General features: G+C 45.6%; 1 protein-coding gene across 6 annotated transcripts in view; it reads left to right on the top strand.

The window, feature by feature from the left end:
- BIN3 (bridging integrator 3) overlaps positions 1 to 24,142 on the top strand; it is a 149,036-nt gene that overhangs the window by 104,981 nt on the left and 19,913 nt on the right. The window lies entirely within an intron of this gene.

Below are 24,142 nucleotides of genomic sequence, written 5' to 3'. Positions count from 1 at the left end.
CTGGGCACGTCTGCACATGAGACCTCTACAGTTGTGGCTACTACGGGAGTACGACAACACAATGGACGCTCATCGAGTGAAGTTGTCGCTCCCTGCCAAGATAAAGGACACGCTCCTTTGGTGGACAGTTTTGGCCAGCATCACACAGGGCTTGGACTTCAAAACCCCAATGCCATCTCAACATCTTATAACAGATGCGTCCCTATTGGGCTGGGGAGCCCACTGCGGGGATTTAACCATTCAAGAGCGTTGGAGCTCCCTCGACAAGAAAAGGCACATCAACGTCTTGGAGTTGATGGCCATCCAAAAAGCTCTCTATGCCTTTCAGCAGACCTTATCGGGTCACGTAATCCAGATCCATACAGACAATATGGCTGCTGTCTGGCACATAAACAAGCAAGGTGGAACGAGGTCTATGGACCTGATCTCCCTCACTCTGGACATTTGGCATTGGGCTGTTGCCCACGACATGACTTTGTCTGCCATTCACATCGCAGGCCAGGACAATATTCTGGCAGACAACCTCAGCCGCACCTTCGTGGACACACACGAATGGCGGATGAAGGATTCTGTATTGAACATGATCTTCCAGGCATGGGGGCAGCCTATAATAGACCTATTCGCGTCACCAGAGAACGCCATCTGCGACCAATACTGCACGTGGGCAGGTCACGGAGCAGCATCTCTGGGGGATGCCTTCGAGAGGACGTGGACAGGACAACTTCTGTACCTGTTTCCCCCCATACCACTCCTCTCAAAAGTCATCGTAAAGCTGCGCAGCGACAACGACAACGCCATCTTAGTAGCGCCTTGGTGGCCAAGGCAGCCGTGGTTCACTCCGCTACTCAAACTGTCCTCAGCGGAGTACATCAGACTGCCACAATGCCACAACCTCATCTCCAAGGGGAAAGGACTCATCTTCCATCCGGATGTCCAGTCCCTAAACCTAGCGGCTTGGAGGATAAGGCATCGGTAGACAGTCAACCGTTGCCTACTGACATATGGAACATTATCCTAGCAGCTAGAAAACCAGCTACTAGGAAATCATACGCAAACAAATGGACAGTTTTTTCTGCCTTTGCGACTAGTAGGAATGAGAACCCATTTTCAGCACCAATAGCAACAGTGCTTTCCTTTCTTTTTTCTTTATTTAAAAAAGGATTCAAGTTCTCGTCACTTAGAGTTTATTTAGCAGCTATCTCTGCCTCACACCATGGGATTCAGGGCTGTTCCGTCTTCACACACCCCTTGACAAAACGGTTCATGCAGGGCATGAAGAACACCATTCCACCAGTTTGCTCCTTTGTCCCTCAATGGAGCCTCTCGGTGGTACTCAAGGCACTTTCTGCCAAGCCCTTTGAACCTTTAGCAAGGACGGACTTGCGATTATTGACTTTCAAGGTGGCATTCCTTGTTGCAGTTACATCTGCCAGGCGTGCATCAGAACTAGCAGCACTCCGCATAGATCCACCATACACGGTGTTTCATGCTGACAAGGTGGTCCTTAGACCGGACCCAGCCTTTCTGCCGAAGGTTGTGTCTTGGGCAGGACATCACACTCCCGAGTTTTTTTCCTTCGCCGGCAACACCTGTTGAGTCTGCTCTACATACCCTGGACGTAAGGCGGGCTCTGGCTTTTTACCAGTCCAGAACTGCCACCCTTCGGAGATCCCAAAGACTTTTTATTTGCTATGGGGGCAAGCAAAAGGGACTCCGGGCATCTCCGCAGAGAATATCTGCTTGGGTGGTTCAGACTATTAAGCTAGCCTATGAACTCGCTGGCCTCCCGTTGGAGGGTAAGGTGCGTTCTCACTCCACGAGAGGAGTGGCCACCTCTACAGCCTTTGAAAAGGGGATCGCTCTACCAGACCTCTGCAAAGCAGCTACCTGGTCGACACCTCTGACTTTCGCCAGTCACTACCACCTGGACATCAGGGCGCGCAGAGACTGTGCCTTTGGGCGAGCCGTTTTATCGGCAATCCTGTGACTACTATTATACCAACTGACACCACCCTCCTCCGGTAAGTCAGCTTGTTAATCGCCCATATGTGTGATGCACAGAGACCCCGAAGAAGAAAGACAGGTTGCTTACCTGTAACTGTAGTTCTTCGAGTGGTCATCTGTGCAGTCACACAACCCTCCCACCGTCCCCACTATGGTGTCATTAATTTTTGATCACCTGGTGGTTCTCCTCAGTGAGACTGCTTAGGCGGTTTCAGGAACTGAGGGGATTAGGCGGGAACCCCTGAGCATGCTCAGTGGACGGTGGGGGAGGGGTTCCCGCCTAAAAGACTTTTCAGCTAGAGAAGTTTCCGAAGCTGGCCCTGCGCAGGCGCAGAGCCCATATGTGTGACTGCACAGATGACCACTCGAAGAACTACAGTTACAGGTAAGCAACCTGTCTATTTCCTGTATCAAGCAAGGGGCTGGACTAGATGACCTAGAAGACCCTCCAACTCTATATAGTTTGTGATACTTTAGTATTGCTGCTTACTAATTATAATGGTTAAGGGTTATGGCTCATTGGAAAGGTAATTTTAGTAGTAAAAACTTATGCATAACAAGTTTTTCTCTAAATGACATTAAAGACATTTCAAGTAAAAAATAGTCATCATGGTAAATAAATTTACACAAAATTATATAAATAATTGTTTAGATTATTGCAAAATTGTGCTACAGCAATTTATCATAGCTTGTTGGAAAGGGAATTTCAATTAGAAAAACTTTTAGAATGGGTCAAATTCACATATTTGTAATAGCAAATTGAGTAGAGGGCAAAACATGAAACAATGTTCTCCACATGGTGACCATATTAGAAGGGCGGCCATATTGACTTACCGCATGGACGGAGCGCGGTAGACAACTTCACCATCGTTTTTCTCGGGTCTTTTTAAGTAAACCATTGAGAAAAATTCTATTTAGATTACTGCTAGGTTTGACCACAGTTTGACTGGCCTATAATATTGGCTCTAGGGCACCATGGAAATCACCAAATGAAATAAGTAAATATAAAGCATGAACAGGTCATTACTTCATCCCTTTTTCATATGTATATTCTCACAGGATTGCTTTGATATTCCCACTAGTACAGAGAAAGCACACCTGCATATACAAACATACATGTGTACACCCATTGACTCCCTGTGATCAGTAAATCTCAACTTTTCTTTCCCAATCTTTCTCAGGAAATTCTCCCACTCAAAGTTGCCCAAGCAAAATTATGCAATTAGGGCACGGAATGTATAAGAGAATGTAGGCAAAATGCTATTAATTACCTAATTTACATAAGGAGTGTTACTGTGCTATAGTGACTAAGCTGCTGAACTGTGAACCAGGAAGTCTGCGATTCATCTCTCTCCTCTGCCACGAACTTGCATAGGTGGCCTTAAGGAAGTTTCATCCTCTTAGCCCCAGCTGCGACATAGGGGGAAATAAATATGGATCTATCTTAACGGGGCTGCTGTTATTGAGATGCTGTTCATGCAGCACTTTGAATGCCCTAAAGTGCTTTATAAATGCTAAGTGTTACTATTACTTATTTATCAGAATCTGGATTTTCTAGTAATGGAAAATGAGATGTCGCCCCACCACCACACCCCTCGTAGGTGAGGTGCATGGGTTCAAAGTCCTCAGTTCAACCCATCTGCAGAAATGCAGCAAACGTTCATTCATGCAATTAATTTCTGAGCAGTGTTTTAACGACGCCTCTGGTACCGGCAAATTGTGGTTCCTCTTCTCACAGCGATAAACGGAAAAGATCTTCCATTCCAATTCTGCATCAAATACATGAGTGTAAGTAGCAGTAACACCTTGAGGCAAACAGCTGTGCTTGCTTTGTTTTATTCTATGTTAGGGCTGTGGGATCAAGGGGAGACCCTGAATGTTCCACTGGAGGGGGAAATATTCAGTCCATTTAGACCTCTCGTTCCGCACACAGGAATTTATTAGAAGTATGTAACAAGCTGGAGGAACACTAATTGGTTTCAGCTAGTTGCACCTAATTAATGTCAGATGCACAAGTAATTTTCAATACATAGCAGGTTAGTCGGCATGTCACACTTATGCTTCCCAATATTTCCCTTCTAAAATCAACAAGGAGTCTTGTGGTGACAAATTTATTCTGGCATAAGCTTCCATTGACTGGAGTCCCCTTTATTGGATATACATGTACTTCATGCACATTTATGCCATAATATCAAACCAACCAACATGTCTACCCCTCTGCAAGTTTTTCACACATGTGAACATCTTCTCAGAACTCTTGATATTCCGTGAGCTCAAAACTGATAAAAGTTGCTCTTCAGTTTAGTTGCCTCTTTGCTGTTAACATTATTTTCATTAGGTTTTCATTTGTGTGTCTATATATGTGTGTATGTCTACAGCCATGATGGCTAGAAACATACCTGCTCTGTTTTATTTTATTTTTTAATGAAAACATGTATTCTAATATAAACTAAAATTTTATATAAGGATATGATAGTGTAAGGCTTATTACTAGAGATCAATCAGACTGAATTTGCTTATTTTTGTTTTAAACTTCAGCTTGAGCAGTGTAGATGTGCAGAAAATTTTGAAAGTTTGGGAAAAAAGTTCAAAGCTTTTGAACTTTAATGCCAATTCCTTTCCTCCATGCTAAACAAATAGGGCAGCCTCTCTGCCAGCAGGATGACAGACAGCTCTGCTTGGCCAATCAGTGTGGCCCGAAGGTGGGAGTCCTGGTGCAGCCACACAGCTAGGCCATTGCTGCCAGCGGGGCGGGGGAAGGGGACAGAGATGGCCAATCAGCACGCGCGAGGGAGGGGGAGAGACCGAATGCAAATTTCAAAGGAGGGATTCACTATGTATGAGCCACGATTGCATTATTCTAGAGCCCTTCTGTGATGAGGGCACTGAGGAGCAAAAAAGCATGAAAGGAACAGGGCTACTAGCGCCCATGGCAACATGGGCTTTACACTAGTTATTTCTAGATGGTCTTTAAGGGTTGAACCCTCTCAAGGTGGGATTCCGTGCAAAAATGATTCGGCGAATGCCTCATATCATTCACTGCTGATGGGGAAGCTAGGCTTTGTCTTACTTAGCAAATCTGCGCACTGCTGTTCTGACAGGGCGAGACCAAAGTCATTATTAATAGGGGTGAGGAAAAGAAAATAGATCTAGGACCACAGATAGATCTCTGGGTGACTTGCATTAGATCGGCCAGCATTTCTTTTCCCCAATTGTTTTTAACAATAGCAGCAACAAAATGACTCTACCCCCATTCTCAATAATACTGTTGAAATGTTTGCAGGTGGGGGTGACCAGGAGCAGATTTCTGTATGAACATATGTGGGCTTCATTCAGTTCTGGTACTCAAAGCAAATTCCTGGGCTTAGAATTCTTTAATTCTAAAGGTGCAGCCCTCAGCGTGTTTAGACATAAAAGAGTTGTAGGACTTTTTTCTATCTAAACACGCACAGGGTTGCCCCCTAAGTGTATACCTTTTGCCCCAAGCTAAATCTGGAACCAACTCATCTCTTGAAATATCAATATTCAGTAATGAATATGACATCAATATGTACATAACAATAATAACTGAAACTCACTGATGTTTTTGGATACTCTGCTTCATTGCAGAACTTGAATCCTCATAAGTGTAATCACATCTGTAAAATAACTAAGTTGTAGCAAATGCCTGCTCAGTGTGCTTGGGCCAACAACCCAGGATTTCCCCACAGTTTTCCTCTGACATTTTGGTGGGCCCAGTAGGATCACAGTTCATTGGCTGTTGCTTTTAACCCGAGTCTTACTCACAGCAGAATTGTCAGCAGTGCAATCTGCTGACAGATAAAGATGCAATCATACCGTGTACTTCAGTTTACTTTAGTGTTGTTCCTTTAACTCTACTGCATGTTGACTACTGCATGTTGATTCGTGGCTGTCCTTTTTCCTCTCTGACAACCGTCCTACTCTTATCCTGGGTGATTTCAACATTCATGTGGATGACCCTCAAGATGCTGCAGCTCTACGATTTCGCTCATTATCTTCCTCTTATGATCTTAAGCTTTGGTCTGATGCACCCACACATTCCCTTGGACACTGTCTGGATCTTGTTCTCACTCGGAATTGCTCTGTGTTGGACTTTTCTACTGCTCACTTTCCGCTGTCAGATCATCACCTAGTTTCTTTCAATATTACTCATAATCCTCCTCCTTCACGTCCCGCTTCTCGCTCTTGTCGTGACTTGCAATCTATCAATTACGAGGCTTTTTCCCAGTCCCTAGCCTCCTCCCTTCCTTCTGTCTGTTCGGCTGTCTCCTTGGACTCAGCTGTCTCCTTCTTTAATTCCTCCTTATCTTCAACTCTTGATAATCTTGCTCCATCTACAACTCGGATAGTTCGCCCTTCTCAACCCCAACCGTGGCTCACCTCTTCCCTCCGCTACCTTCGCTCTTGTTCCCGGGCAGCTGAACGCCTTTGGCGTAAGACCAGGGATCGGGCAGACTTTGTCCATTACAAATTTGTGCTTTCCTCTTTCTCTTCTGCCATCTCACTGGCCAAACAGCAGTACTACTCAACGCTGATCCAGTCAAATGCTAGGCATCCTCAGCGGCTCTTTGCGTCCTTCAATTCTCTTCTGAAGCCTAATCCGCCATCTCTCCCCGCCTCTCTGTCTGCTAACAACTTTGCCTCTTTTTTCAATGCTAAAATCCAAACTATCCGCTCTGATCTGGCCAGCTCTGCTCCTCTTCCAGTTCCTGTTCCTCATCTGTCAGCTCCTCCTGCAAATTTCTCTGCGTTTCCTTCGGTCTCTGCGGATGAACTGTCTACAATACTGCGCTCTTCGAAGCCTTCCACTTGTTCTCGTGATCCGATTCCTTCTCGCGTCTTTATTAATCTTATTCCTGCTATCCTCCCTTCCTTGCTACATATTATTAATCTTTCTCTGTCCTCTGGTTCATTTCCTTCTGCTTTTAAACATGCTACAGTCTCTCCCATTCTCAAGAAACCTACTCTTGATAGGCTATCTCTGTCTAACTACCGACCTGTCTCTTTGTTGCCGTTTGTTTCAAAGATCCTGGAGCGTGCGGTTTACTCTCGCTGTCTTGACTTTCTTTCTAGTAACTCTGCTTTGGATCCATTTCAATCTGGATTCCGTCCTCTGCATTCCACCGAAACAGCCCTTACTAAGATCACCAATGATCTCCTTACTGCCAAGTCTAAAGGCCATTATTCCGTTCTTATTCTCCTTGATCTAACTGCAGCCTTTGACACGGTTGATCATGATCTTCTCTTAGATTCCCTTCACGACCTTGGATTTTGTGGCTCTGTCTATAACTGGTTTGCCTCCTATCTAGCGGGTCGCTCTTTCAGCGTGTTGACTAATGGCAGCTCGTCTTCCTCCTTTCCCCTTTCAGTAGGGGTTCCGCAAGGCTCGGTGCTTGGCCCGTTGTTGTTTTCCTTATACATGTTGCCCTTGGGCAAGCTTATTCAATCTCATGGTCTCCAATATCATCTGTACGCCGATGATACACAACTATATCTGTCATCTCCGGAACTTTCTCCTGATGTTCACGATCGTATCTCGGCATGTCTTTCAGATATCTCAGCTTGGCTGCTTCATCGTCGCTTGAAGCTTAACATGGCAAAGACTGAATTGCTTGTTTTTCCTCCTAAACCTTCTCCTCATCTCTCATTCTCTCTTACTGTCAATGATGTTACGCTTACTCCGGTCAAGGAAGCGCGTAGCCTTGGCTTTATCTTCGACTCCTCGCTCTCCTTTATTCCTCATATTGAGGCAGTAGCTAAATCTTGTCGATTTTTCCTGTATAATATTGCCAGGATTCGATCATTTTTGTCTGTCTCTTCTGCCAAGACGCTTGTTCATGCACTGGTTATTTCACGGTTGGACTACTGCAACCTTCTTCTCTCTGGCCTTCCTTCTTCTCACATCAGCCCGTTGGTTTCTGTTCACCACTCTGCCGCAAAGATCATCTTCTTAGCACGCCGCTCCGACCATGTTACTCCGCTTCTGAAATCTCTTCATTGGCTTCCAATTCACTTCAGAATCCAATATAAACTTCTCCTGTTAACCTTCAAAGCTTTTCACGGTCTAGCTCCTTCCTATCTCTCCTCTCTCATCTCACACTATTGCCCCGCTCGTGCTCTTCGCTCCTCTGATGCCATGTTTCTCGCCTGCCCAAGGGCCTCTACTTCCCTTGCTCGGCTTCGTCCATTTTCGTCTGCTGCCCCTTACGCCTGGAACGCTCTTCCAGAACATTTGAGAACTACAAGTTCAACCACAGCTTTTAAAGCTCAACTAAAAACTTTTCTTTTTCCTAAAGCTTTTAAAACTTGATGTTGTGCAGACTTCTACTGTTACTTTCTACTGTTAGTTTTTCCCTACCCTGTGCCTGCTTACCCTTCCCTGTACCTGTTGGCATTCTCTTCCCCTCCTTATTGTTTTACTATGATTTTATTAGATTGTAAGCCTATGCGGCAGAGTCTTGCTATTTACTGTTTTACTCTGTACAGCACCATGTACATTGATGGTGCTATATAAATAAATAATAATAATAATAATAATAAATCCCATGGTGACTTACAGATGTTATATTAGTCGCTATGTAGAGGATAACCAGAGGTTATCAACGGTTACTAGTCCTGATGGCTGTACGGTATCTCTAGCATCAGAGGCACTCTGCTATGTACACCAGTTGCTGAGGGACATGGGTGAGAGCATGCTGTTGCACTCATGTTCTGCTTATGGGTTTCTGGGAGCAGTGGTTGGCCACTGTGTGAACAGAATGCTAGACTAGATGGACCCTTGGTCTGATCCAGTATGGCTCTTCTTAGGTTCCTTCGTTCAGAGCAGCTGTTTCTGCTGCACAATCATAGTATTGCAAAGGAAATCAGTAATTTTGCCCCACATCCCTGCTCCGTTCACTATAAGAGACATTCCACTAACTTTGCTGTGGGGCTTTTCTTCCTCCCCAAAGTCCACAAACTAGCTAAAAGTGGGCTAGATGGAACAACTATTAGGTGGATTCACAGTTGGCTACAGAATCGGACTCAAAGAGTACTTATCAATGGAACCTTCTCAAACTGGGGAGAGGCAACGAGTGGGGTGCCGCAGGGCTCAGTCCTGGGTCCAGTGCTCTTCAACATTTTTATTAATGATTTGGACGAGGAGGTGCAGGGAATGCTGATCAAATTTGCAGATGACACCAAATTGGGTGGGATAGCTAATACCCTGGAAGACAGAAACAAACTTCAAAGTGATCTTGATAGGCTGGAGTGCTGGGCTGAAAACAACAGGATGAAATTTAATATGGATAAATGCCAAGTTCTACATTTAGGAAATAGAAACCAAAGGCACAGTTACAAGATGGGGGATACTTGGCTCAGCAATACTACAAACGAGAAGGATCTTGGAATTGTTGTAGATCGCAAACTGAATATGAGCCAACAGTGCGATATGGCTGCAAGAAAGGCAAAAAAATGCTATTTTGGGCTGCATTAATAGAAGTATAGCTTCCAAATCACGTGAGGTACTGGTTCCTCTCTATTCGGCCCTGGTTAGGCCTCATCTAGAGTATTGCATCCAGTTCTGGGCTCCACAATTCAAGAAGGACGCAGACAAGCTGGAGCGTGTTCAGAGGAGGGCAACCCGGATGATCAGGGGTCTGGAAACAAAGCCCTATGAAGAGAGACTGAAAGAACTGGGCATGTTTAGCCTGGAGAAGAGAAGATTGCGGGGAGACATGATACTTAAAAGGTTGTCACACAGAGGAGGGCCAGAATCTCTTCTCAATCCTCCCAGAGTGCAGGACACGGAATAACGGGCTCAAGTTAAAGGAAGCCAGATTCCAGCTGGACATCAGGAAAAACTTCTTGACTGTTAGAGCAGTGCGACAATGGAATCAGTTACCTAGGGAGGTTGTGGGCTCTCCCACACTAGAGGCATTCAAGAGGCAGCTGGACAAGCATCTGTCGGGGATGCTTTAGGGTGGATTCCTGCATTGAGCAGGGGGTTGGACTCGATGGCCTTGTAGGCCCCTTCCAACTCTGCTATTCTATGATTCTATGATTCTATGATTCTATATGTCAATGGGACTGTTTTAGGTCTAGGAGTTCTCTATAGCCAGCGTGAAAAGGAGACACCCTCTTTGCTTTTGCCATATTTGAATACAATAACAAGCTTTGCTGTGCCACCTCCCACGAAAAACAAATCTCATAACTGCAGCAGAATTGGGGAAAGATCTTTCTCGTTGGTGATTTCCGATTGCCACCTATAGAGTTGCTTGCTTTTAATGCAACCATAGAACCAACCCATATTTCCCCAATGACACAAGATAATGGCGGAAGCAAAGAAACGCCTTCCTCGGGACCTGTGAGCAGGATTGGGGACTACCTTTTCAGGGTCAGAGGCTGCATACCGGGGAACAATAGTGGGAGGCTGCTATTGCTCTCATGTGCTTCTGGCGAGCTTCCCAGAAGCACATGGCTGGCTACTGGGGTAGACAAGATGGTGGACTAGATAGACTTTTAGTCTGGTGCAGCCAGACTTTTCTTGTGTTCCTTGATTCGGGTAGCCCTGGCACTAGCACCGCCACACACATTTGCAGTGAAAAGAGGGGTGTACTTGCAGGGTAGCTCACTGTGGGAGTTGGGACCTTGACTTGACCTCTTTACATTGTCTTCTCAAAATGACCATATGGCTAAAATGGTTGCTGGTCAAAATGTTGGACGGTCTTTGTGAACTTCTGCTCTGATTAGTGTTGTTTCAATATTTATGGCAAACCTGTGCCAGGGCTGTACCACTTCAGATGGCAGGCAAGAACTCCTCTCGCCGACATGGGAGTGTCCCATGTGCATGAATTATATATAATATATATTTGCACAGAGGAGTATTCTGAAGTGGTACTCCCACCCAGACACAGGTTTACCATCTCAGACGGACTCTATATTAATTGTGACATTTCCCCCTTGCCTATCATTTAGGCACAAAGGAAAGGCCTTGGAAATCCGCATATATGTATATCCAGCAGGACACCCTCCTTTCATCTGTCTAAATCTACAGCACTGTATAAATCTACAGCAGCTGTGGCACGGCACGGCTTGTGTACTTAGTTCTTTACATTTAAGTCCTTCTCCACAATGTGGAAATCTAAGTATAGAAGCAAATGTCAATAGCTCTTACGTGTTAAATAATACCGCAATACCTTTCCTGCTGTTATGTCTTTCGTACGGGCTATTACAGGTGAGTAGGTTTTATAGATTAGTTTTTATGGCGCAGCAGCCTCTGAAATACCTAAGAGCACAACATGGTGTACTGCCATAAAGGCTGGAGTGGGGAGGGAGGAATCTCCTGTTGCAACTGTTCCATATATTTAGATCTCAGCCTTATAGAGAAGCACTAAGAGCCACAATAATTATGGTTTTGATTTAAAGGTCTAACTACAGAATAACCACACATTTCTCAGGAGATTATGGATCGAGGGGACAGTTTTAACAGACCCGCTCCTATTTTAACAGTGCTTTGTGTTCCAGAGGTTTGGTGTACATTGTGTGTGCATGTGTTCATGTGTGCACGTGTGTAGAATGCACTTTAGATGGCACTCAATCTTTCTCAGGCTGCTCAGCCACCAAATGTCTGCCATTTCTCCTGTCACATTCTGTGTTTCATGATAGCGGCTCACCTTACTGGTTTCTAACCACAGAATCATATTGCTCAATGAGACAACTGAAGATCATCAACTCCAGCCACTTGAGTTGAGGAATGACCTTCCATACATCTAATCATGCCCACTGTGGTATTTAAAAGTATGGTATAGCCAGAACTGGAACACTGATCATGCATGGTAGGAGAAAGGTTTGCTAAAACTCTCAGAATAACTGTGAAATGGAAATGCACAGTTTTAAATTTCACCCAAGCATAATTTTGCAGTGAGAGGGAGGCATAGGTGACTAAGATGCGCCATTAAGGAACAAATTCTGAGCATGCAAATTTCTCCCTGAATATTAGCACAACAATAGATAATTAACCCTGAGAAATTGGAACTATTTCTTTTCTTCTGCGGCGTTCCATCATATTTTGCAACTTACTTGGCTGAAAACTATACACAATGTATCAGGTCACTTCAAGTTATAAAATCCCTTTGTACTTGCATAACATTGTGGTGCTATCGGTCCATATTCATGTAGAACAATTTTATAGATAAGAGAGCCCGACTTCATTCCATCATTGTTTGAATACTTTAGAAACTGATATTATCCACATCCAGGTGCTTAAAAAAATGAGCAGGTCAGATGATTTTCATTCCTTTATTGCTAGGCAGTTTTCTCCATTGATTGTATCAATACAATTATTATTTTTTTCTTTAAAAGCATAGGCTCAATTCAGACATTGTGCCAAATTATGGTTATGGATGCTTTAATTGTCATATGATGTCCCCATTCATAAAACATGGTTTTTGATCAGCTGGCAAAACAGAATTGGAAGCCGTGAAGTAGCTTTGCAACATTGTGCTAACAATGAGTTGGCATGATATTGGAATTGACAAGCCCTAGTTACAGTCACCCCTCTGTATTCAGAGACCCCTGCTCTGAAGAAACAGAATTGCTGAGTAGATAGAAAGTGAAGGCAGCTCTAAATCATGGTGAAATTAAAGTAGTCAGGCAGCTCTGAATCATCTTGGTGTTCCTGGATGAGGCGGATTTTATAAATCTGCCTTCCCTAACCTGATGCCCTCTATATATTTTGGACTACCATTCCCATCATCCCTGATCATTGGCCATGCTCACTGGGGCTGATGGGAGGGTGCCAGGCTGGGGAAGAATATAGATCCATTTCAATCCATCTTAAGGCCTGATTGTGGGATGGAGAGAGCTCTGGAACTCCTTTCCAAGGCAGGCCACCTAGCGCCTTCTCATCTTTTTGGAAGATCTCCAATGAGGGCAGGTCAACCACCCTTTTAAGTAATTAGTTCTCTGACCTTCCACATTAGTAGAAAGGCCATAAAAATAATAAACAAACCTAAATAAATAAATGAAATGGTTTGCCAGTACATTTGGAAGCTCAAACCAGAGTTTGGGTTCTAAACTATAAGTTGGGTTTAGATGTAACATTACTACGTAGTCCCCCAAACTAGGGTTTTCTAAGATTGGAAATGAGCTTTGTGGGCTCACACATTCCATTTTCCCCTCCTTTATTTTCTGGTTTGGTCAAACCATTGCTTGTATTACATCTGAATCATTCTTGTTTAGAGGGCAAGCACAAACCATAGTTTTCTAGTTTAGGCATAACACCAAGCTATGGTTTGATCAACCCAGAAAATCAAGGAGGGAAATGGTGCATGTGGAGAGAGTGTGTGCAAACTTGCAGTTCATTCCTGATTAATCATAAAATCATAGAATAGCAGAGTTGGAAGGGGCCTACAAGGCCATCGAGTCCAACCCCCTGCTCAATGCAGGAATCCACCCTTCAATGCAGGAATCCACCTGCATTGAAGGTGGGAACATTACATTACATGTTACATGGGAACATTACATCTGAAACGACCATATAATTATCTCAAGCTATAGTTGGCAGGATGTTTGAATTAACTCATACTGTGAAGTAAAAATCTGTTTCAAGACATGAGAAATTTGATTATTGAAATAAATGTTGGGGCCCTTGGGGGGCAGGTGGAAGTCTTGCAACTACTTTTAACTGGTTTTGTGTGAAACTAGCAATTTTATAGTTATTGGACACCTCTAAAAAGTCACTGCCAAAGCTAACGAAGGAGTGTAATTTTGTGTGTGTGTGTTTGCTAGCAACCTTTTCTTGCCTAGTAATTGAGGTACCTTGCAAAACTTGAACTTAAACTGGATATTTTATAGGTATATTTTAATCTGTCATTACCCTTTCTGAGCCTTCAGGTTAGGGAGGGCTAAAATTTAATTTCGATGTAGGATTAGTTCTCACATTGCTCTTGGAAATTGCACCCAGTCTGAAAGACGCCTCAGGCTAAGTAATCTGTGGAGCAGGCACCATCATGGATCAGGCAGTGTGGGAAAAGTATGATGCATAAAGTCGCCCTGAGCGGCCTTTGAGCAACTCAGATCTCTCTCAGCCTACCTCACAAGGTAGATGTGATGGTAAATAAGACTTTCAAGGAATCTTCTATGTGGGAAAGTACTATAAACCTAATAGTATTGCTCACTTCTTTTTTTGCTTAGTGATGGATAGATACATAGTTAGATACAGTGTTGGGAGGAGGAGAAAACAAGCCTAAGGGAGAGGGCTTAGGTGTTTATAGGCTTCGTCTCATGTCAAATCCTCCTCCCAGCCTTGTGATCTTGGCAACCAAAAATATTGTTGTTCAAGATAAGATTATAAAAGAAGGACCTGACCTAGTTTGTATCATGGAGACCAGATTTGAAAAGCATATGCATGTGCACAGATGAGAGGGACCATGACTGCAGCATCAGTCCTGGTGTTTCCAGTTGGATACTGTGTGCAGACACAGCTAAAACAGACATTATTTCAGGTACATTTTTAACAGGTACATTTTTTTACTCAACAGTAGGCCCAGGGGCCCCATCTCGACTGGAACCCAGCATGGGCAGTAAGGTGTCTTCATTCCTTTCCCCACTGAAGTCCTGATCTGGAAAGGGGCAAAGTAGCTGCTAGATTTGGATTTAACGTAATGTCTTTTTTTAGCCCTTTGGCTGAGTGGGTAGGAAAGACTCGCTGACCGAGATACATTTCATGTTGAGTGAGTATGCTTTGGAATAGGTTATGTTTGTGTGCTGACCACCCCACTGCCTGACAAGAGTCCTTGGTTGAGCTGACACAGAGCATTGGAGGTGTCCTAGTTTGGGTGACCTCAGTCTCCAGGCTGAGGTCCTCTTTTAACAGGTGCACTTCAGGACTTAATGACTGCTATGGCTACCGTGTAGCTCTTCAAAGTCTATTTGGCCCAATACGTGTGGCTGGAGGGAGACAAAATGTGGTTTCTCCAGTGTTCTCAACATTTGTAAGGTTAGTAGAGCAGTTAAATTGGCTTACTCTGGAGAGCTGATGGTTCTGGGTGTTTTCCAATAAGCCTTAGGGGATTGATGAATTCTATATTCTGAACAGTGACCCCTATAGAGTGTGCAATCCAAATGTTTTTCTCAAAGTCTGCCACAGACTGATTCCCTGTCATTTGTTTCCAATATGCTTTCTAAGGTTCATCCTTTTTTTCTACATTTGCTCAGCTGGTCTAAATTGGTTGGTTCCTTTGTAATTCAGAGCTTTGAAGGAAATGGAAAGAACCTCTTAAATAATTTTCAGATTGGCTAAATAGACCAGTTACTTCAGAAATGAAGCTCTTCTATAAAAAAATTATAGTGATATTCTGAAATGTGGAATTAACTTGGGCAGTTGGCACAATAGCTTCTAAGGTAGCCTCAGTCTCCCAGTAGTTGGAGCTTGGCCTTCACCCTAGTTCTTCTTCGTGGTCTCTATGCATCACACATATGGGCTTTGCGCCTGCGCAGAGACCAGACCGGAACCTTCTATAGCTGAGTGGAACGTTTTTGGCGGGAACCCCTCCCCCACGCTAACGCGCATGTCCATGGGGTTCCCGCCCTTACTTCAGTTCTTCGTCGTCCGCCATTGTGCATAGACCATAGAACCAACCTCTTAGCGTTTTTTGTCTTAAGATATCTTCTTTACTTCAATTCTTTATCTTTTCTCTTGTTTCTCGCTTCGGCGTTCTTTTTCTCTTTAGTCTATCCAAAAATAAATAAATAAATAGTTTTTGTAGTTTAGACTTTTCCTCAGCGACTTGGTCGTGTGAGGCCTGTATGGCACTGAAAGCACCTTTCAGAAAGTGCGTAAAGTGCGGGGCTAAGCTCCCTCCATCGGACGGACATTCCCTTTGCATATTGTGCTTAGGTGAAGGGCACGTTGTCGAGACTTGCCATCATTGTATGGCCTTCACAAAACAGACAAGGAAACATCGAGCAGACCGACTCCGCTCGGTTCTTTGGGAAAAGGCTCTCAAGGCCACGGAGGCCCCTGCAATGGAGAGGACTGCGGCTCATAAGTCCGTAACTCATAAAACGGCACTTACTAAGACCGCACCAGACAAATCGTCAGACCAAAGCACTGAAGTGCAGACCAGAGCTCATAGGGCTGAGATACCCCTCACGCCTGGTCGGTCTTTGTCGAGTTCAAAGGCTAAAAAGGTGTCCAAAAAAGCCAGAACTCCGATACCTTCTTCCGAGCTCGAGAAGAAGAAGAAAAAGAAGAAAAAGAGGGACGCGGAGAGAACCTCCTTACCGTCGCCTCGCTCACTAGAGTCGGTCAGGAGTCAATCTACTCCACCCGCTGCACCTGCCGCTTCGATATCGAGACCACCCTCGGTATCTGCCGCTTCAATGTCGAGACCACCCTCGGTATCGAGGCCACATTCTGTTCCAACCACCACGGTACCGACTCGTCCGCCTAGCTTATCAGAGGGCGAACTGAGGGATTCGGTGTCGGCAGCGTCTTCTCAGCAGCCCCCTCGACCGCGGGAACTCCAGTTGCAGCCATCTCCAAGGCTAACACCACGCCGTGGAGGTAGCTTCTCGCTACTCTGACCCTCAGGCGAGACATGATGAGTACCAATGGGAGGGATATCGCCCCCAAAGGTACTTTCAGGAACAGCAGTATCTGCGGGAGGATTACTATGCTCTTCCTCCGCCTACAACTAGAGTGTGCCACTTTCCATTGCCTCCATCACCAGCGAGAGCAACGGTATCGACGCCTCATCGTCAACCGTCGGCATCGACTGTAGCGATTCCTGCGGTATCGACAGAGGACTTACACCTAGTCACCGTATCGTCACCCGAAGAAAATTATCCTTCGGACTCGGAATCGGGTGTGTCGGCCGCTCCATCATTCCCGTCACCAGAAGATGAGGTCCATGATAGAGACCCTTCCTCCCCTTCTGACGACATGGTTAGGTTCGCAGACCATATGCTGCGAATGTCCAGAGCATTGGGGTTAGAGACTCAGGAAGCAAATGAGTCGGTGGTAGATCGTATCTATGATGTGTTCCAGACTACCACAAACCAGAGGATAGCAATCCCTCTCCCGCACGCGCTAAAACAGACAGCGCAGTTAACTTGGAAGACACCAACGGCGACTCAGGCAACATCAAAACGTCTAGAGACCCTGTATAAGATTCAGGAAGACGGTGCACAATTTTTAGTCCAGCACCCCAAGCCGAACTCAATAGTAGTTGAGTCAGCACAGGGCCAGTCCCAAAAGGCACATTCTGCTCCGGTTGACAGAGAGGGCAGAAAATTAGACATTACTGGTAGAAGAGTCTACTCTTCATCCTCGTTGGGTATTAGAGCATCAGCGTATGAGGCGACTATGGCACGTTACCAACTTTTCCTTTGGGAAAAGATAGGTAACTTGTGTGATCACCTCCCAGAGGATAAGAGAGAAGTGGCAAGAGTTCTTCAAAATGAAGCAACTGGTATAGCTCGACAACAGTTGTCCACCGCTCGACACCAGGTGGACTGCCATTCAAAATCAATGATGGGGGCCATATCGTTGAGGAGGCATGCTTGGCTTAGATCTTCCAATCTCACCAACGAAACCAAGGCAAGAATTGAGAACATGCCGTTTGATGGGGAAGGTCTGTTCAATACCAAGACCGATGAGACGCTGGACTCCATCTATAAGGCTAGAACAACAGCCAAGAAGATGGGGTTTACTGTTCCTTCTCAGACACAGTACCGACCGAGAAAATGGAGACCTCCGATTCAACAACAACAGCATCGGCCCCAATACCAGCCTCAACCTCGCCAGCAACAACAACAGCTGCAGAGGAAGAGGCCTTACCAGGGCAGATACCAGCAGGACAAGCGGCAACCTGACTTCAGCAAGAAGCAGCGTGTTTGACTCTTCGGCCCCAGATCCACTCCCTTTTGCGAACCGCCTAGCACCCCATTACCATCAATGGGAGTCAATAACAACAGACTCCTGGGTGCTCACTATCATCAATTCGGGCTATGCCATCGAGCTCGATGCCCTTCCTCCTTTTTCCGGCGTGAAAGTAACGGCTCCATCCCCTCCTCTGCTGCTCGAGGTACAGACCTTGCTGTCGAAGGGAGCCATCTCTCCCGTACCTGCAGAGGAACTCAACCGGGGGGTTTTCTCCCGTTGCTTCACGGTCCCGAAGAAAGATGGGGGTCTTCGACCGATCATGGACTTAAGACAACTGAACAAGTTCATCACCCCGAGGAAGTTCCGTATGACAACGGTTACTTCAATTTTGCAACTCCTACAAAAAGGAATTTGGTTCGCAGTGGTGGATCTGAAGGATGCGTACTTCCATATCTCCATCAGGAAGTCGCATCAAGCTTACCTTCGGTTTTTGATCGGTGCATCCCAGTTCCAGTTCACCGTTCTTCCGTTCGGGTTGGCCACGGCACCGAGGGTCTTCACGAAGGTCATGGCGGTGGTATGCGCCCACCTAAGGCAGAAAGGCATTTACGTTTATCCATACCTGGACGATTGGCTCCTCGTAGCGGACAGCAGCGAGGCGCTCCAGTCAGACATACTAACTACCCTCAACCTGTTGGACTCGTTAGGGCTGTGGATCAACCACGAAAAGTCCATTTTGACTCCACAGCAGAGATTGGACTTCATAGGGGTAACCCTATCCTCCTCTCGAGACGGGAGGGCATACTTACCGTCAACCAGGGCGAACACCTTACAGCAGTTAGCCATCGATACCGAGAGCCGCCGAAAGGTTTCGGCATGGACAGTTCAGAGACTGTTAGGTCTGATGGCAGCTACTACGACAGTCATCAGATTTGCAAGACTCAGAATGAGGATATTGCAGGCCTGGTTTTTGAGGACTTTCGACCTCAGGCACAATGCTCGACGAACTTACCTTTCGATACCGAAGCAAGTGAGGGCATCTCTGAAATGGTGGTTCTCGATGTCGACGCTTCTGGAGGGCGTTCCATTCCAACAGCAGGCGCCCTCGGTAACGATCACAACGGATGCATCCCTGGAAGGATGGGGAGCTCATTGCAACTCCCTTACCGCTCAAGGTCGCTGGCCTCGATCACAGAGAGAACATCACATCAACCATCTCGAACTCTTGGCAGTAGAAAATGCAGTGAAAGCATTTGCACAGATGATCGAGGGTCAAAATGTCTTGGTAGCGACAGACAATACTACCGTAGTAGCATACATCAACAGGCAGGGTGGAACAAGATCACACCCTCTAAATCGTTCTGCACTCAGGATATGGAACTGGTGCATAAAGAGAAGGATTTACCTGACTGCGATCCATGTAGCCGGCAAGGAGAACGTCATTGCAGACTCTCTCAGCAGGTCCTTCCATGTCGACCACGAGTGGGAGCTCGATGCCGAGGTTCGAGACGATCTTTTTCGGTACTGGGGCAGCCCTGCTGTCGATGTCTTCGCCACCGAAGACAACGCAATTTGCGCCAAGTATTGCAGCAGGGCAGGAAGAGGAAAGCGCTCTCTAGGAGACGCCTTCACCAGGACTTGGAGAGGAAATCTCCTATACATGTTTCCTCCCTTCCCACTATTGACAAGGGTGTTAGCCAAGATCCAGATGGACAACTCCAATTGCATCCTGATCACACCTTGGTGGCCTCGACAGACGTGGTTCTCACACGCTCTTCGACTATCGAAAGGGGATTACATCAGGCTCCCGTCGATACCGAAGCTACTGTCTCGACACCACGGCAGGGTTCGACACGCAGATCTGTCGACCCTCAAGATGACTGCATGGAAGATAACAACCACTCCTCCTCTGGGACCAGAGTTTTGACTGTGGACCACATTATATTGGCAGCACTAAAGCCTTCCACAAGGAAAGCTTATGTAGCAAAGTGGCGAAGATTTCAGAGCTTTGCATCAGAAAAGGACCAAACACCAGAATCTTGCCACTTATCCCTGATTCTCAATTATTTATTGACACTTTTCCAGCAAGGACTTAAACTTACATCCATTAGAGTTCACCTAGCTGCGATTACATCTTTTCACCGGGGCATAGATGGTTTTACATCTTTTACCCATCCAACAACCAAGAAATTTTTAAAAGGTCTGAAGAACACGATACCATCTGTGAAAAGTATCGTGCCGCCATGGAGCCTCTCAGTTGTGCTACAAGCACTGACACGCAAGCCCTTTGAGCCCATGGCTTCGACAGACCTTAGGCTTCTAACTTTAAAGACTGTCTTTTTAGTAGCCATTACATCGGCAAGACGTGCAAGTGAGCTTAAAGCTCTTAGGGTAGATGTCCCATACACTATCTTTCATAAGGATAAGGTTGTGCTTCGCACAGACCCAGCCTTCCTACCTAAGGTAGTGTCAACTTTTCATCTGTCTCAGCATATTACTTTGCCTGCTTTCTTTCCTAATCCAACTACACCTCTTGAGTCTTCCTTGCATACTCTCGATGTAAGAAGGGCTCTTGCTTTTTACAAAGACAGGACAGAGACTTTTAGAAAAACAAAGCAATTGTTTATTTGTTATGGGGAGCCTTCTAAGGGACTCCCTGTCTCTTGCCAGCGGTTGTCACGCTGGATAGTGGAGACAATCGAATTGGCCTACTCTATTTCTAAATTAGAGCTAGTAAAACCTGTGACAGCTCATTCTACAAGGGCCGTCTCAACATCGGTGGCCTTCACCAGAGGTGTCCAACTGATAGTAGTCTGTAGAGCCGCAACATGGTCCACTCCATCCACGTTTGTCAAGCACTACAGTTTGGACACCCGTGCGAGGCAGGACTGCTCATTTGGAAGGACAGTGCTCTCAGAGATCTTCAGATGATGCACCAACCCACCTCCAAAGGTATGTCAGCTTGCTACTCGCCCATATGTGTGATGCATAGAGACCACAAAGAAGAAATGCAGGTTGCTTACCTGTAACTGTAGTTCTTCGAGTGGTCATCTATGCATTCACACAACCCACCCACCATCCCTTCTAAAATGACACTGTTTTATTGTGGAATGTACTTTATTTTATTTACACTCATGTTTATGGGGGCACAACGTCGGACTCCTGTAAACTGAGGTAAGGGCGGGAACCCCATGGACATGCGCGTTAGCGTGGGGGAGGGGTTCCCGCCAAAAACGTTTCACTCAGCTATAGAAGGTTCCGGTCTGGTCTCTGCGCAGGCGCAAAGCCCATATGTGTGAATGCATAGATGACCACTCGAAGAACTACAGTTACAGGTAAGCAACCTGCATTTTTCAGGGAGGTGTGTTTACATGAGTATGCACGCACGCGCGCACACAGGTTCAGTTCACGCATCACATTTCTCAATGGTGGTGTAACAACTCCATGGTGGAGTTGTTACACCACCATTGAGAAAAGTGTTGTCTGGGGGGGGGGGGAACTCCACCCCACGATAGAGTTCTTTTGAAAAACACTCCACCCTGAATCTCCACGCTGTGCAGAGCAGAGTTCCTGCACAACCATTGTGTTCTATGTTGTTTGGAGGGCTCTGTGGAATTTCCTGTTGAGTTGAATGGAGTTTTCAAATGGTTGTAAAGTTCCCACTGGGATTAATATTTTTTGCAGCAATGGCTGATGGGATACCATTGGGATGGATTGGGGGAGGAGAGAGGGGGGAGGAACTATCAATCAAACGCTGCGTTGACTTTTACTCCACTCCACCCAACGGTGGAGTTGGAACATGTTGTTTGGGGAGTACCCCCTACAAACTCCACCATTGAGTGGAGTTTTCCCACTGAGTAGAGAAAAGTGTTGTGTGAATTGAACCTCTATGAGCAATGCAGCAGATGGGTTGACAGTTCAAGTACAAGTTGAGGAAGGCTCTTGATGAATGGACCAAACATGACTTAAAGCCTATTCCATGGTGGTGGTGGCAGCAAAGCATTCTTACTTTTCCACCAACCCTACATCCAGCTCTGCTATTTGTGTTATTAATCCACTCCCCTCCATGATTAATGGCATTGGCCAGTTTCATCCATGGGCTAATGGGACCAGCTCTCAGCCCACCATATCAGGTGGATTCCCAGCTTTCAGATGAAAAAAAGGGCAAGCATCTAGCACTTGCAGAATGCAAAATTCAAAATGTTCAGACACTTATTTTAGTATGTTTAGCCAATAAGTGAAGTCATGGCTATGATTAACATTTCAGGAGCACTGCTAGCCATAGAAGTAAGTGCAGACTGGCCATTTATCTGCAAAAGCAATTTCTTGGTTCATTTTAAACACATTGTTGTGTTTACCTTGGAGTACAGAGATTATCACCCATAGAAAACGAATGAGAAATCCAAAACTTTAGCGTTGCTGTGATTGAGCAGTAGTATATTCGGCTAGTGGATGTCTTATTCCATGCAAAGAAATGGATTGGCAAATATCAAAAAAGTCACCCTATCTATGCAGATAAAAGTACACCATTATACCCAAATTGGGGGTGGGGGTGGGGGGCACGATGGCTCTAAATCCTGTCATGTGAGGCAAGAGCACCTTTTATCAGCTTAGGCTGATATACCAACTGCGCCTTTATCTGGACGGAGATAGCCTAGCTACAGTTATCCATGCTCTGATAACCTCTCGTTTGGATTACTGCAATGATACGTGGTGCTGCCTTTGAAAACGGTCCGGAAACTTCAGCTGGTACAAAACAGGGCAGCCCATTTACTAGCAGGGACTGGCCAGCGAGATCACATTACGCCAGTCCTTATACAACTTCATTGGCTGCCAGTCCAGATCCGGGCCCGATTCAAAGTGCTGGTATTGACATTCAAAGCCCTAAACGGTTTGGGGCCAGGTTATTTGAAGGAAGGCCTCCTCCCATATGTACCTGTCCGGACCTTAAGATCATCTACAGGGGCCCTTCTCCATGAGCCCCTGACAAAGGAAGTGAGGCAAGTGGCTACTAGGAGGAGGGCCTTCTCCGCTGTGGCACCCGGGCTGTGGAATGAGCTCCCCAGAGAGGTCCGCCTGGTGCCTACACTGTACTCTTTTCGTCGCCAGCTGAAGTCCTTTTTATTCTCTCAGTATTTTAATACTTAATTGTAACTAAATTCAAATTTTACTGTTCTAACTCTGTATTTTAATCTTATATCAATTTTGCTGCGTGGTTTTATCCTGGTTGTGCTTTTGATACTGTATTTTGTATTTGTGTTTTTAACCTGTTGGTTGTTTTATTATGGTTTTAATTTTTGTGAACCACCCAGAGAGCTTCGGCTATTGGGCGGTATAAAAAAGTAATAAATAAATAAATAAATAGGAATCATAGAAGGAGGTGGTTGATAATGTTGCACAGCAGGGTCTACAGATTTAAAGCCACTTCCGCTGGTAAGAGTTATAATACTGCTGGACTGGAACACGCATGAGTTTGGTAGCACACAGAAGAAAGTAATCATAATATTAGTTTGAGGGAGAAATGGAACACTGAGCGTCAAATGGCGTCAGGACAATGGGTCGGGGAGCGCATTGTTTGCTGTGCGAGTGAGCCAGACGGTTCACTTCCGAGGTAAAACGCTGGTGTGGATGGTCCCCAAGAGAAAACTGTGAGCTTTCCAGGGCAATTGTTGAATTTCCTAGGCCACATTTAACACCAGTGAATAGCATTCCCGAATTGCAAATCAAAGAGCAAATTTGGGACTAGAATTTAAAGTCACATCCGAAGCAGACTTGTTAAATGGGTGTGATGGAGATACTCCTCCGAATCCAATTTGCCTTTGTAAAAGCACAACGATGCTTGAGCTCAGTGGTCAAAGGGGCAGGGGAGTTTTCTAGACCATTATGATCAAGGGATACATGGTTTCCCATGTCATGACTGTGGTAATGCCCACTGGCTTGTCCTGAGAGCCAGTGTGCTGGAGTGTTAAATTCAGTAGAGTGTGGATTCAGATTAGGGTGCCAAAGGTTAAAATTCCTGGCCCGTGTCAGAGCTTGCCAAGCGACCTTGGGCCAGTCACTGTCTCCCAGCCTAACTTACCTCGTAAGGTCATTATGGGGATCAGAGTGGAGGCAGGAAGACTACAGCACTGCCCTGAGCTCTTTGTAAGCAACTCAGTGGGAAAACCTGTTGGTTATTACCTTTAAAGCCCTACATGGTTTGGGTCCAGGTTACCTGTGGGATCGCCTTCTCCCATACAATCCGCCATG

Source organism: Elgaria multicarinata, chromosome 12, assembly GCF_023053635.1.
Source record: "Elgaria multicarinata webbii isolate HBS135686 ecotype San Diego chromosome 12, rElgMul1.1.pri, whole genome shotgun sequence".
Lineage (NCBI taxonomy): Eukaryota > Metazoa > Chordata > Lepidosauria > Squamata > Anguidae > Elgaria > Elgaria multicarinata.
Note: the sequence above shows the minus strand (reverse complement) of the source record. Positions and strands in the feature narration are given on the sequence as shown.